This window comes from Bombina bombina, chromosome 3, assembly GCF_027579735.1.
Source record: "Bombina bombina isolate aBomBom1 chromosome 3, aBomBom1.pri, whole genome shotgun sequence".
Taxonomy (NCBI): domain Eukaryota; kingdom Metazoa; phylum Chordata; class Amphibia; order Anura; family Bombinatoridae; genus Bombina; species Bombina bombina.
The window spans coordinates 990,288,160-990,303,088 of NC_069501.1; the positions used below are offsets into that span (position 1 = coordinate 990,288,160).

Genomic DNA, 14,929 nt, shown 5'->3' on the forward strand with positions numbered 1-14,929 from the left:
ATGTATAGACATATCAGTACACGTGGGACACATTTTGAGAGGGGGTTCCACCATGGCTTCTAAACACATTGAACAAGGATTTTCCTTGTTGACAGACATGTTTAACAGACTAATAGTAAGACAAACAGGCTTAGAAATCACATTAATCAAGCAAAAACACACTTTGCAAAAAAACGTTACTGTGCCTTTAAGAAATAAAAAAGGCACACAATTTTCCAAAACAGTGAAAAATGCACCAAACTTTCTGAAATTTTCACAGTATGTACCTAAAGCATTGGTAAGATTGCACAGCTAGAAAAAAAATCGATTAACCCCTTAATGCCCAAACCGGATCAATAGTAAGCTAACAGACCGGTTAAAACAAATTTAGCACCTTGCCACAGGTCTGCTGTGGCCCTACCTTCCCTTAGGAGTCTGATTTATGGGGAAAAAGCTTCTTATGGGTCCTCAAATTGTAGCAGGAGCAACCATGTGAACACAGCCTGAAGATCTAGTCCATCTAACTGCGCATCTGAGGCGCAAAATTAGGCCCCTCCCACCTTACTCCGGTGCTGTGAGGCCTAAAGAAACACTCCTAGGAGTTATAATATTAGCCATGTGGGTAACAACCCCTGAAAGAAACCCAAAAGGACCTTCTCAGTGTCTCAAAAACGATGTTTATAAGTAAAAACCGTTTGCCATAAAAAAGTGTCAACCCATAAAAAAGTGTCAACCAGCATAAATTAGCCCTGTAATGTAAGCTTGTAATTCCATACTTAGTCTCTGAATAAAGCTTACCCTTCCCTCATGGGGATCTTATCAGTCCTTTTCTAGCATTATCACAGTCTTGTCTAGAAATAAATGACTAAACATACCTTATTGCAGCTTAATCTGCAAACCGTTCCCCCCCAACTAAAGTTTTCTTGTACTCCTCAGTCCTGTGTGGGAACAGCAGTGGATTTTAGTTACAACATGCTAAAATCATTTTCCTCTCTGCAGAAATCTTCATCCCTTTTCTGCTGGAGAGTAAATAGTACAAACCAGTACCATTTAAAAATAACAAACTTTTGCTTGTAGAACAAAAACTACAAATCTAACACCACATTCACTTTACCCTTCCGAGAGAGACCCTATTGCTTAGAGCCGGCAAAGAGAATGACTGGGGGGTGGAGCTAGAGGGGGAGCTATATGGACAGCTCTGCTGTGTGCTCTCTTTGCCACTTCCTGTTAGGAAGGAGAATATCCCACAAGTAAAGGATGAATCCGTGGACTGGATACACCTTACAAGAGAAAGACAAATTAAAAAATTCATCTGGATCAAAAATAAAATGAAGGCAGCATCCATCGGGTTAACGCCCAAGGTGAATTAGAGCGTCAACGGGACCAGCCAAATAGAGGTCCCATTCACCCAAGCTCAGAACTGGAACGAAACATAAAAGAAAAAAGAAAAACTGAGACGTTAAGGAGATAGGCAAAATCATCCCTCGCCGGATAAACTGAAGACCCTGGCTCCGAGGTTGGGGCCCCTGAAGCCTCAGGGACCAACGCTTTCCCAGAAGGCCGAACTGAATTGGGTGATGCCACGCTTGACGGGCCCTGGTTAACAGAACACGGACAGTATCTTAGAAATATTTCACTTGGGAGATACAAATGAGTCAGCGCCATAGAAATGGCCATGCAGAACCATGCCGTAACCTCTGGAGGGAACAAGCCACCCTCCGGAGGAGTAAAGGCCATAGGGACACCTGCTTGCGTAGCCGGGAAAGGGTCTGGGACACGCGCCTCACGGGTCATGAAACCTCGGAGGCAGATGGCTCAACTTCGAGAGAAGAGAGTACTCTAGAATGGCAATCTGAACATAACTGATGGGCATTAATTACCCAGGCCATTTCATATTCATCACAAGACACATTCTCCATATCGGAGGCATCCGTGTCTCTCATATCAGAATCCTCCATAATCTTGGGAATACAAAAACTGGCACCCTTTACACCCCCAATGGCTGGGGCACTCACCACCAACTGTGAACCAGACAACCCACAAGCTAGACTCTCAGTTGCGCACGGTCAGCATACGGAAGTGAAAACTATGTAACCACACCCATCACGAGGTGAACCGTGCCAGTCACAAAAAGGGTACAAAATTGTAAAAGATTGAGTCATTAAAATAACACCGTTATGTTCTGTAAAGGCAGTGAGTCTAGGTATACACATTGCAGATAGAACCATATAACAAACATGATTAAAGTCCCCCCTGTTCAATAACTCCCCTCAGGAGATATTAACCCATGATTCCTTATTAAGATAAAAGGAATCCCACTGGGACCCTACCTTGTTTTGTTAACATTACATTCTCATATTGAAATAAAATCAAAACGATCTTACCGGAATCTACGCCGTGGAACAGGAACACGGCCCTTCAAGTGTGGCAGATAGTGGCCTCGCTTCTGACAAGGACTTGAGTGTCTTTGCCTCCTCCTGGTGGACAGGTTCTGTATTTCCCAAAAGTAATGAATGCAGCTGTGGACTCTTCCCGTTTAGGAAGAAAAGAAGATAACACAAAGGTGGAGAGGTGCCTGAGGTTTAGTAAAAAATAACTGTCTAATCTTAAGGGTGGGGTCGTGGACTCTCCATGTCCGAAAGAAAGAAATGTATCAGGTAAGCATAAATTGTATTTTCTTTCCTAAGACATGGAGAGCCCACAACGTCAATACCCAAGCTAGAGGACACGGAATGAACAGGGAGGGAGAACAAGACAGGTATACCTAAACAGAAGGCACCACCACTTGAAGAGGTCTCAGCCGAGGCAAAAGTATCAAATTTGGAAAATTTTGAAAAGTATGAGAGGACCATGTTGCTGCCTTACAAATCTGTTCCACATAAGCTTTATTTTTGAAAGCCAAAGAAGAGGAGACAGCCCTAGTGGAATGAGCTGTAATTCTCTCAGGAGGCTGCTGTCCAGCAGTCTCATAAGCAAAACAAATCATACTTCTCAACCAGAGGGAAAAAAAGTAGAAGTAACCTTCTGACCCTTACGCTTTCCAGAGAAACAAACAAACAGGGCAGAAGATTGGCAAAAATCCTTAGTAGCACGTAGGGAAAATTTGAGAGCACCCACAACATCCAAGTTATGCAACAGACGTTCCTTATGAGAAGGATTAGGTCAGAAAGAAGGAACAACGATTTCCTGATTAATACTTCTATCCGAAACCACCTTAGGGAGAATACCCAATTTAGTACAAAAGACCGCCTTATCCGCATGAAAAATAAGGTAAGGCGAATCACACTGCAAAGCCAAGAGTTTGGAAACTCTCAGAGCAGAAGAAATAGCAATAAGAAACTAAATCTTTCAAGATAACAGCTTAATGTCTATGGAATGCATTGGCTCAAACAGAGCCTGCTGCAAAACTCTTAGAACTAGGTTAAAGGGACACTAAACCCAATTTTTTCTTTAATGATTCAGATAGAACATGCAATTGTAAGAAACTTTCTAAATTTACTCCTATTATAATTTTTTTCTTCGTTCTCTTGCTATCTCTATTTAAAAAAACAGGAATGTAAAGCTTAAGAGCCAGCCCATTTTTGGTTGAGAACCTGGGTTATGCTTGCTCATTGGTTTGCTAACCGTATCCAACAATAAGGAAGCACTATCCATGGTGCTGAATCTAAAATGGGCTGGCTCCTAAGCTTTAAATTCCTACTTTTTAAATAAAGATAGCAAGAAAACAAACATTGATAGGAATAAATTAGAAAGTTGCTTAAAATTGTATGCTCTATCTGAATCATGAAAGAAAAAAAAATTGGGTTTAGTGTCCCTTTAAGGCTCCAAGGAGGAGCAACAGGTTTAAACACAGGCCTGATTCTGACAAAAAGAATCTGCCAGAAGCTTATGTAAAATAGATAATGCAGAAATCTGACCTTTCAGAGAACTGACGACCCTTTCTCCAGACCATCCTGGAGAAAAGACAAAATTCTAGGAATCCTGACCCTACTCAGTAGCCCTTCGATTCACATCAATAAAAGGTATTTACGCCATACCTTATGGTAAATTTTACGAACAGGCTTGCGAGCCTGAAGCATGGTATCAATGACTGACTGAGAAAACCCACGCTTAGCCAGAACCAAGCGTTCAATCTCCATGCAGTCAGCTCCAGAGAAACGAAATTTGGATGGAGGAAAGGACCGTGAGTTAAAAGCTCCTTCCTCAGAGGTAACCTCCAAGGAGGAAGAGATGACATCTTCACTAGGTCTGCAAACCAGATCCTGCGAGGCCATGCAGGAGCTATTAGAATTACAGACGCTCTCTCCTGTTTGATACGAGCAATGACTCGTGGAAGGAGCGCAAACTGAGGAAACAGGTATGCTAGACCGAAATCCCAAGGAACTGCCAGAGCATCTATCAGGGCGGCCTGAGGATCTCTTGACCTTGAACCGTACCTTGGAAGCTTGGAGTTCTGATGAGACCCATCAGACCCAACTCCAGCACCCCCCACTTGAGGGTTAACCTGGAGAACACCTCCGGATGGAGAGCCCACTCCCCGGGATGAAAAGTCTGTCTGCTGAGAAAATCCGTCTCCCAGTTGTCTATTCCTGGAATGTGGATGGCAGATAGACAATTGTGAGCTTCCGCCCACTGAATAATCTGAGTCACCTACTCCATGGCCAAGGAACTCAGAGTTTCTCTCTAGTGGTTGATGTAAGCCACTGAGGTGAAGTTGTTAGGCTTGAACCCGATAAATTGGGCAAAGGACAATTGAGGCCAAGCGTCAGAAAAATCTTCATAGATAGGGAATCTATGAGGGTCCCTAAGAAACACACCCTTGTAGCTGGAACAAGGGAACTTTTCTCCAAATTTAGTTTCCATCCATGGGATCGTAGAAAAGACAAGATCTCTGTATGAGAGTTTGCTTGTTGAAAAGATGGCGCCTGAACCAATATGTCGTCCAGGTAAGGCGCCACCGCTATTCTCGGAGACCTGACAACTGCCAAAAGAGCCCCCAGAACCTTTGAGAAAATTCTGGGAGCTGTGTCAAGGCCAAAACGGACGAGCCACAAACTGAAAGTGCTTGTCTAGAAAAGCGAATCTCAGGAACTGGCGATGATCCCTGTGGATGGGAACATGAAGATACGCGTCCTTCAAGTCTATGGTCGTCATGAACTGACCCTCTTGGACCAAAGGAAGAATGGAACGAATGGTTTCCATTTTGAAGGACGGTACCCTGAGAAACTTGTTGAGACACTTTAGGTCTAAAATGGGTCAAAAAGTTCCCTCTTTTTTGGGAACCACAAACAGATTTGAATAGAATCCTAGACCCTGTTCCCTTACTAGAACTATCACTCCCAGGGAGGAAAGGTCTTGAATGCAGCTTAAGAATGCCTCTCTTTTTACCTGATCCACAGATAACATTGAGAGGAGAAATCTGCCCCTGGGAGGACGAGATTTGAATTCCATTTTGTAACCCTGAGATACTATGTCCACAGCCCAAGGATCTGGGACATCTCATATCTACACTTGACGAAATAAGGAAAGTCTGTCCCCCACTTGATCCAATCCCGGACCAGGGGCAGAGCCTTCATGCCGACAGCCTCAGATGAGGGCTTTTTTATTGCTTCCCCTTATTCCAAGTCTGATTGGGTCTCCAAGAGGACTTGGACTGCTCCTGCTTGGAGGAGGGAGAGGAAGACTTTTGAAGTTACGAAAGGAATGGAAATTAGAACTCTGATGTGCCTTAGGTCTTCTTGCCCTGTGGTAGAAAGGACCCCTTTTCCACCCGTAACTTCAGAAATGATCTCCGCCGTAAGGTAGCAACAGGAGCTTGGACTTGGAGGTAACATCAGCTGACCAAGATTTAAGCCACAAAGCCCTGCGGGCTAGGACAATGAAGCCAGACATCTAGTCTAATGATTAGATAATCTGTAGTGGGGAAACAGGAAGGCGCCAATAGGGTGATAACGTAAAGTAGGTATAAGGAAAAGGGTACTCACAAGCAGGGCGGCACTTGGACGTGCCTAACAAAGCGGGCCGGGACCTCAGCGTCGCCCGGCCCGCTTTGTTAGGCACATCCAAGTGCCGCCCTGCTTGTGAGTACCCTTTTCCTTATACCTACTTGTCAGGGTCCTTTACGTTATCACCCTATTGGCGCCTTCCTGTTTCCCCACTACAGATTATCTAACCGTCGATATACGCCACAGAAGAGCGGCCTTTCATTGGATTATTTGAACTGATCATCGCTTCCATCACCGTGGGCGCACCTCCGTCAAGAACTTTCTGTTTTTGATTTTTTTCCATCTAGTCTAATGACTTGCATGTTAGCATCAGAGATAAAAGAATTGGCTAGCTTGAGAGCCTTAATCCTATCTTGGATCTCCTCCAGCAGAGTCTCCTAAAATAAATTCAGACAAAGCATCGCACCAATAAGATGCTGCACTTGTTACTGTGGCAATACAAACTGTAGGTTGCAATTGTAGACCCTGATGAAATAAGCCTCCAGCTTTTTGTCCATGGGATCCTTAAAATAACAGCTGTCCTCAATAGGAATTGTGGTTCTCTTAGCCAGAGTAGAAAAAACAGAATTTATGTTTACCTGATAAATTACTTTCTCCAACGGTGTGTCCGGTCCACGGCGTCATCCTTACTTGTGGGATATTCTCCTCCCCAACAGGAAATGGCAAAGAGCCCAGCAAAGCTGGTCACATGATCCCTCCTAGGCTCCGCCTACCCCAGTCATTCGACCGACGTTAAGGAGGAATATTTGCATAGGAGAAACCATATGATACCGTGGTGACTGTAGTTAAAGAAAATAAATTATCAGACCTGATTAAAAAAACCAGGGCGGGCCGTGGACCGGACACACCGTTGGAGAAAGTAATTTATCAGGTAAACATAAATTCTGTTTTCTCCAACATAGGTGTGTCCGGTCCACGGCGTCATCCTTACTTGTGGGAACCAATACCAAAGCTTTAGGACACGGATGAAGGGAGGGAGCAAATCAGGTCACCTAAATGGAAGGCACCACGGCTTGCAAAACCTTTCTCCCAAAAATAGCCTCAGAAGAAGCAAAAGTATCAAACTTGTAAAATTTGGTAAAAGTGTGCAGTGAAGACCAAGTCGCTGCCCTACATATCTGATCAACAGAAGCCTCGTTCTTGAAGGCCCATGTGGAAGCCACAGCCCTAGTGGAATGAGCTGTGATTCTTTCGGGAGGCTGCCGTCCGGCAGTCTCGTAAGCCAATCTGATGATGCTTTTAATCCAAAAAGAGAGAGAGGTAGAAGTTGCTTTTTGACCTCTCCTTTTACCAGAATAAACAACAAACAAGGAAGATGTTTGTCTAAAATCCTTTTGCATCTAAATAGAATTTTAGAGCGCGAACAACATCCAAATTGTGCAACAAACGTTCCTTCTTTGAAACTGGTTTCGGACACAGAGAAGGTACGATAATCTCCTGGTTAATGTTTTTGTTAGAAACAACTTTTGGAAGAAAACCAGGTTTAGTACGTAAAACCACCTTATCTGCATGGAACACCAGATAAGGAGAACACTGCAGAGCAGATAATTCTGAAACTCTTCTAGCAGAAGAGATTGCAACTAAAAACAAAACTTTCCAAGATAATAACTTAATATCAACGGAATGTAAGGGTTCAAACGGAACCCCCTGAAGAACTGAAAGAACTAAATTGAGACTCCAAGGAGGAGTCAAAGGTTTGTAAACAGGCTTAATTCTAACCAGAGCCTGAACAAAGGCTTGAACATCTGGCACAGCTGCCAGCTTTTTGTGAAGTAACACAGACAAGGCAGAAATCTGTCCCTTCAGGGAACTTGCAGATAATCCTTTTTCCAATCCTTCTTGAAGGAAGGATAGAATCTTAGGAATCTTAACCTTGTCCCAAGGGAATCCTTTAGATTCACACCAACAGATATATTTTTTCCAAATTTTGTGGTAAATTTTTCTAGTTACAGGCTTTCTGGCCTGAACAAGAGTATTGATAACAGAATCTGAGAACCCTCGCTTCGATAAGATCAAGCGTTCAATCTCCAAGCAGTCAGCTGGAGTGAAACCAGGTTCGGATGTTCGAACGGACCCTGAACAAGAAGGTCTCGTCTCAAAGGTAGCTTCCAAGGTGGAGCCGATGACATATTCACCAGATCTGCATACCAAGTCCTGCGTGGCCACGCAGGAGCTATCAAGATCACCGACGCCCTCTCCTGATTGATCCTGGCTACCAGCCTGTGGATGAGAGGAAACGGCGGGAACACATAAGCTAGTTTGAAGGTCCAAGGTGCTACTAGTGCATCCACTAGAGCCGCCTTGGGATCCCTGGATCTGGACCCGTAGCAAGGAACTTTGAAGTTCTGACGAGAGGCCATCAGATCCATGTCTGGAATGCCCCACAGCTGAGTGACTTGGGCAAAGATTTCCGGATGGAGTTCCCACTCCCCCGGATGCAATGTCTGACGACTCAGAAAATCCGCTTCCCAATTTTCCACTCCTGGGATGTGGATAGCGGACAGGTGGCAGGAGTGAGACTCCGCCCATAGAATGATTCTGGTCACTTCTTCCATCGCTAGAGAACTCCTTGTTCCCCCCTGATGGTTGATGTACGCAACAGTTGTCATGTTGGCTGATTGAAACCGTATGAACTTGGCCCTCGCTAGCTGAGGCCAAGCCTTGAGAGTATTGAATATCGCTCTCAGTTCCAGAATATTTATCGGTAGAAGAGATTCTTCCCGAGACCAAAGACCCTGAGCTTTCAGGGCTCCCCAGACCGCGCCCCAGCCCATCAGACTGGCGTCGGTCGTGACAATGACCCACTCTGGTCTGCGGAATGTCATCCCTTGTGACAGGTTGTCCAGGGACAGCCACCAACGGAGTGAGTCTCTGGTCCTCTGATTTACTTGTATCTTCGGAGACAAGTCTGTATAATCCCCATTCCACTGACTGAGCATGCACAGTTGTAATGGTCTTAGATGAATGCGCGCAAAAGGAACTATGTCCATTGCCGCTACCATCAACCCGATCACTTCCATGCACTGAGCTATGGAAGGAAGAGGAACGGAATGAAGTATCCGACAAGAGTCTAGAAGCTTTGTCTTTCTGGCCTCTGTCAGAAATATCCTCATTTCTAAGGAGTCTATTATTGTTCCCAAGAAGGGAACCCTTGTTGACGGAGATAGAGAACTCTTTTCCACGTTCACTTTCCATCCGTGAGATCTGAGAAAGGCCAGGACGATGTCCGTGTGAGCCTTTGCTTGAGGAAGGGACGACGCTTGAATCAGAATGTCGTCCAAGTAAGGTACTACAGCAATGCCCCTTGGTCTTAGCACAGCTAGAAGGGACCCTAGTACCTTTGTGAAAATCCTTGGAGCAGTGGCTAATCCGAAAGGAAGCGCCACGAACTGGTAATGCTTGTCCAGGAATGCGAACCTTAGGAACCGATGATGTTCCTTGTGGATAGGAATATGTAGATACGCATCCTTTAAATCCACCGTGGTCATGAATTGACCTTCCTGGATGGAAGGAAGAATAGTTCGAATGGTTTCCATCTTGAACGATGGAACCTTGAGAAACTTGTTTAAGATCTTGAGATCTAAGATTGGTCTGAACGTTCCCTCTTTTTTGGGAACTATGAACAGATTGGAGTAGAACCCCATCCCTTGTTCTCTTAATGGAACAGGATGAATCACTCCCATTTTTAACAGGTCTTCTACACAATGTAAGAATGCCTGTCTTTTTATGTGGTCTAAAGACAACTGAGACCTGTGGAACCTCCCCCTTGGAGGAAGTCCCTTGAATTCCAGAAGATAACCTTGGGAGACTATTTCTAGCGCCCAAGGATCCAGAACATCTCTTGCCCAAGCCTGAGCGAAGAGAGAGAGTCTGCCCCCCACCAGATCCGGTCCCGGATCGGGGGCCAACATTTCATGCAGTCTTGGTAGCAGTGGCAGGTTTCTTGGCCTGCTTTCCCTTGTTCCAGCCTTGCATTGGTCTCCAAGCTGGCTTGGCTTGAGAAGTATTACCCTCTTGCTTAGAGGACGTAGCACCTCGGGCTGGTCCGTTTCTACGAAAGGGACGAAAATTAGGTTTATTTTTTGCCTTGAAAGGCCGATCCTGAGGAAGGGCGTGGCCCTTACCCCCAGTGATATCAGAGATAATCTCTTTCAAGTCAGGGCCAAACAGCGTTTTCCCCTTGAAAGGAATGTTAAGTAGCTTGTTCTTGGAAGACGCATCAGCCGACCAAGATTTCAACCAAAGCGCTCTGCGCGCCACAATAGCAAACCCAGAATTCTTAGCCGCTAACCTAGCCAATTGCAAAGTGGCGTCTAGGGTGAAAGAATTAGCCAATTTGAGAGCATTGATTCTGTCCATAATCTCCTCATAAGGAGGAGAATCACTATCGACCGCCTTTATCAGCTCATCGAACCAGAAACATGCGGCTGTAGCGACAGGGACAATGCATGCAATTGGTTGTAGAAGGTAACCCTGCTGAACAAACATCTTTTTAAGCAAACCTTCTAATTTTTTATCCATAGGATCTTTGAAAGCACAACTATCCTCTATGGGTATAGTGGTGCGTTTGTTTAAAGTGGAAACCGCCCCCTCGACCTTGGGGACTGTCTGCCATAAGTCCTTTCTAGGGTCGACCAAAGGAAACAATTTTTTAAAAATGGGGGGAGGGACGAAAGGAATACCGGGCCTTTCCCATTCTTTATTAACAATGTCCGCCACCCGCTTGGGTATAGGAAAAGCTTCTGGGAGCCCCGGCACCTCTAGGAACTTGTCCATTTTACATAGTTTCTCTGGGATGACCAACTTGTCACAATCATCCAGAGTGGATAATACCTCCTTAAGCAGAATGCGGAGATGTTCCAACTTAAATTTAAATGCAATCACATCAGGTTCAGCCTGTTGAGAAATGTACCCTGAATCAGTAATTTCTCCCTCAGACAAAACTTCCCTGGCCCCATCAGACTGGGTTAGGGGCCCTTCAGAGATATTAGTATCAGCGTTGCCATGCTCTTCAGTATCTAAAACAGAGCAGCCGCGCTTACGCTGACAAGTGTTCATTTGGGCTAAAATGTTTTTGACAGAATTATCCATTACAGCCGTTAATTGTTGCATAGTAAGGAGTATTGGCGCGCTAGATGTACTAGGGGCCTCCTGAGTGGGCAAGACTCGTGTAGACGAAGGAGGGAATGATGCAGTACCATGCTTACTCCCCTCACTTGAGGAATCATCTTGGGCATCATTGTCATTATCACATAAATCACATTTATTTAAATGAATAGGAATTCTGGCTTCCCCACATTCAGAACACAGTCTATCTGGTAGTTCAGACATGTTAAACAGGCATAAACTTGATAACAAAGTACAAAAACGTTTTAAAATAAAACCGTTACTGTCACTTTAAATTTTAAACTGAACACACTTTATTACTGCAATTGCGAAAAAACATGAAGGAATTGTGCAAAATTCACCAAATTTTCACCACAGTGTCTTAAAGCCTTAAAAGTATTGCACACCAAATTTGGAAGCTTTAACCCTTAAAATAACGGAACCGGAGCCGTTTTAAACTTTAACCCCTTTACAGTCCCTGGTATCTGCTTTGCTGAGACCCAACCAAGCCCAAAGGGGAATACGATACCAAATGACGCCTTCAGAAAGTCTTTTCTAAGTGTCAGAGCTCCTCTCACATGCGACTGCATGCCATGCCTCTCAAAAACAAGTGCGCCACACCGGCGCGAAAATGAGGCTCTGCTTATGCTTTGGGAAAGCCCCTAAGGTATAAGGTGTCTAATACAGTGCCTGCCGATATTATTATATCAAAATACCCAGATAAAATGATTCCTCAAGGCTAAATATGTGTTAATAATGAATCGATTTAGCCCAAAAAAAGTCTACTGTCTTAATAAGCCCTTGTGAAGCCCTTATTTACGATCGTAATAAACATGGCTTACCGGATCCCATAGGGAAAATGACAGCTTCCAGCATTACATCGTCTTGTTAGAATGTGTCATACCTCAAGCAGCAAGAGACTGCATACTGTTCCCCCAACTGAAGTTAATTGCTCTCAACAGTCCTGTGTGGAACAGCCATGGATTTTAGTTACGGTTGCTAAAATCATTTTCCTCATACAAACAGAAATCTTCATCTCTTTTCTGTTTCTGAGTAAATAGTACATACCAGCACTATTTCAAAATAACAAACTCTTGATTGAATAATAAAAACTACAGTTAAACACTAAAAAACTCTAAGCCATCTCCGTGGAGATGTTGCCTGTACAACGGCAAAGAGAATGACTGGGGTAGGCGGAGCCTAGGAGGGATCATGTGACCAGCTTTGCTGGGCTCTTTGCCATTTCCTGTTGGGGAGGAGAATATCCCACAAGTAAGGATGACGCCGTGGACCGGACACACCTATGTTGGAGAAAGCCCCTTCTGCTTTAGGCACCGTGTGCCATGAGTCTCGAATGGAGTCAGCAACAGGAAACATCTATTTAAAAACGGGAGACAGGGAGAAAGGTATCCCTGGCTTATCCCATTCCTGTGCAATGATCTCCGACACACAGTCTGGAACAGGAAACTCTTCCACAGAGGAAGGAACATCATAGTATCGGTTAGGCTTACTAGATTTCTTAGGGTTAACAGAAACAGAAGAATCGGAGTCGTCCAAAGTAGCTAGTACCTCCTTTAGCAGTAAACTAAGGTGTTCAAGCTTAAATCTGAAGTTTAGTTCGTCAGAATCAGTCAAAGGATTTATACTGTCTGAATCTGAGATTTCACCCTCAGAAGCAACCGACCTATCCTCCTCATTAGACTTATGAGGGAGGTCAACCTGCGCAGCAGCAGACGGGACAGACACCTTGTTTAGATTTCCTCTTCCGCTTCCCCATCATGGGAAAAACAAAATTTATGCTTACCTGATGAATTTATTTCTCTTGTGGTGTATTCAGTCCACGGGTTCATCCATTACTTGTGGGATATTCTCCTTCCCAACATGAAGCTGCAAAAGGACACCCACAGCAGAGCTGTCTATATAGCTCCTCCCCTAACTGCCACCCCCAGTCATTCAACCGAAGACGAGCAAGAAAAAAGGAGAAACTATAGGGTGCAGTGGTGACTGTAGTTTAAAAATAAAAATACCTGCCTTAAAATGACAGGGCGGGCCGTGGACTGGATATACCACAAGAGAAATAAATTTATCAGGTAAGCATAAATTTTGTTTTCTCTTGTAAAGGTGTATCCAGTCCACGGGTTCATCCATTACTTGTGGGATACCAATACCAAAGCTTTAGGACACGGATGAAGGGAGAGACAAGGCAGGCACTTAAACGGAAGGCACCACTGCCTGTAAGACCTTTCTCCCAAAAATAGCCTCTGAGGAAGCAAAAGTATCAAATTTGTAGAATTTAGAAAAAGTATGAAGCGAAGACCAAGTCGCCGCCTTACAAATCTGTTCAACAGAGGCCTCATTTTTAAAAGCCCATGTGGAAGCCACCGCTCTAGTGGAATGAGCTGTAATTCTTTCAGGAGGCTGCTGGTCTGCAGTCTCATAAGCTAAGCGCATTAAGCTTCTTAGCCAAAAAGAAAGAGAAGTTGCCGAAGCCTTTTGACCTCTCCTCTGTCCAGAGTAGACGACAAACAAAGCAGATGTTTGACAAAAATCCTTCGTAGCTTGTAAATAAACCTTTAAAGCACGAACCACATCAAGATTGTGTAATAGACGTTCCTTCTTAGAGGAAGGATTAGGACATAATGAAGGAACAACAATCTCCTGATTGATATTCTTATTAGATACCACTTTAGGAAGAACCCAGGTTTGGTATGTAAAACTACTTTATCTGCATGGAAAATTAGATAAGGGGAATCACACTGTAAAGCAGATAACTCTGAAACTCTTCGAGCCGAGGAGATAGCTACTAAAAACAGAACTTTCCAAGATAAAAGTTTAATATCTATGGAATGCAAAGGTTCAAACGGAACCCCTTGAAGAACTTTAAGAACTAAACTTAAACTCCATGGAGGAGAAACAGGTTTAAACACAGGCTTGATTCTAACCAAAGCCTGACAAAACGCCTGAACGTCTGGAACCTCAGCCAGACGTTTGTGCAAAAGAATAGAGAGAGCAGAAATCTGTCCCTTTAAGGAACTAGCTGACAATCCCTTCTCCAATCCCTCTTGGAGAAAGGATAATATCCTAGGAATCCTGACTTTACTCCATGAGTAACCCTTGGATTCACACCAATGAAGATACTTACATTTCGAGCCTGAATTAAGGTATCAATGACCGACTCGGAAAACCACGCTTTAATAGAATCAAGCGTTCAATCTCCAAGCAGTCAGACGCAGAGAAATTAGATTTGGATGTTTGAAGGGACCTTGAAGTAGAAGGTCCTGCCTTAGCGGCAGAGTCCATGGTGGAAAGGATGCATACCAAGTCCTGCGTGGCCACGCAGGAGCTATCAAGATCACTGAAGCCCTTTCCTGCTTGATCTTGGCAATCAGACAAGGGAGCAGAGGAAATGGTGGAAACACATAAGCCAGGCTCTCTACTCCTGGGATATGGATAGCTGAGAGATGGCAAGAGTGAACCTCTGCCCATAGAATTATCTTTGAAACATCCAATATTGCCAGGGGGCTCCTTGTTCCCCCCTGATGGTTGATATAGGCTACAGTCGTGATATTGTCCGACTGAAATCTGATGAACCTGACCGCAGCTAGCTGAGGCCAAGCCTGAAGAGCATTGAATATTGCTCTTAGTTCCAGAATGTTTATCGGAAGGAGGGCCTCCTCCTGAGTCTACGAACCCTGAGCCTTCAGGGAGTTCCAGACTGCACCCCAGCCCAGAAGGCTGGCATCCGTCGTTACTATAGTCCATTCTGGCCTGCGGAAACTCATTCCTCTGGACAGATGGACCCGAGATAGCCACCAGAGAAGAGAATCCCTGGTCTCTTG

The 14,929-nt window shown here is 44.4% G+C and overlaps 1 protein-coding gene across 1 annotated transcript in view; it reads right to left on the bottom strand.

The window, feature by feature from the left end:
• CDK2 (cyclin dependent kinase 2) overlaps positions 1-14,929 on the bottom strand; it is a 192,091-nt gene that overhangs the window by 10,459 nt on the left and 166,703 nt on the right. The gene's annotated exons all lie outside the window — the stretch shown is intronic.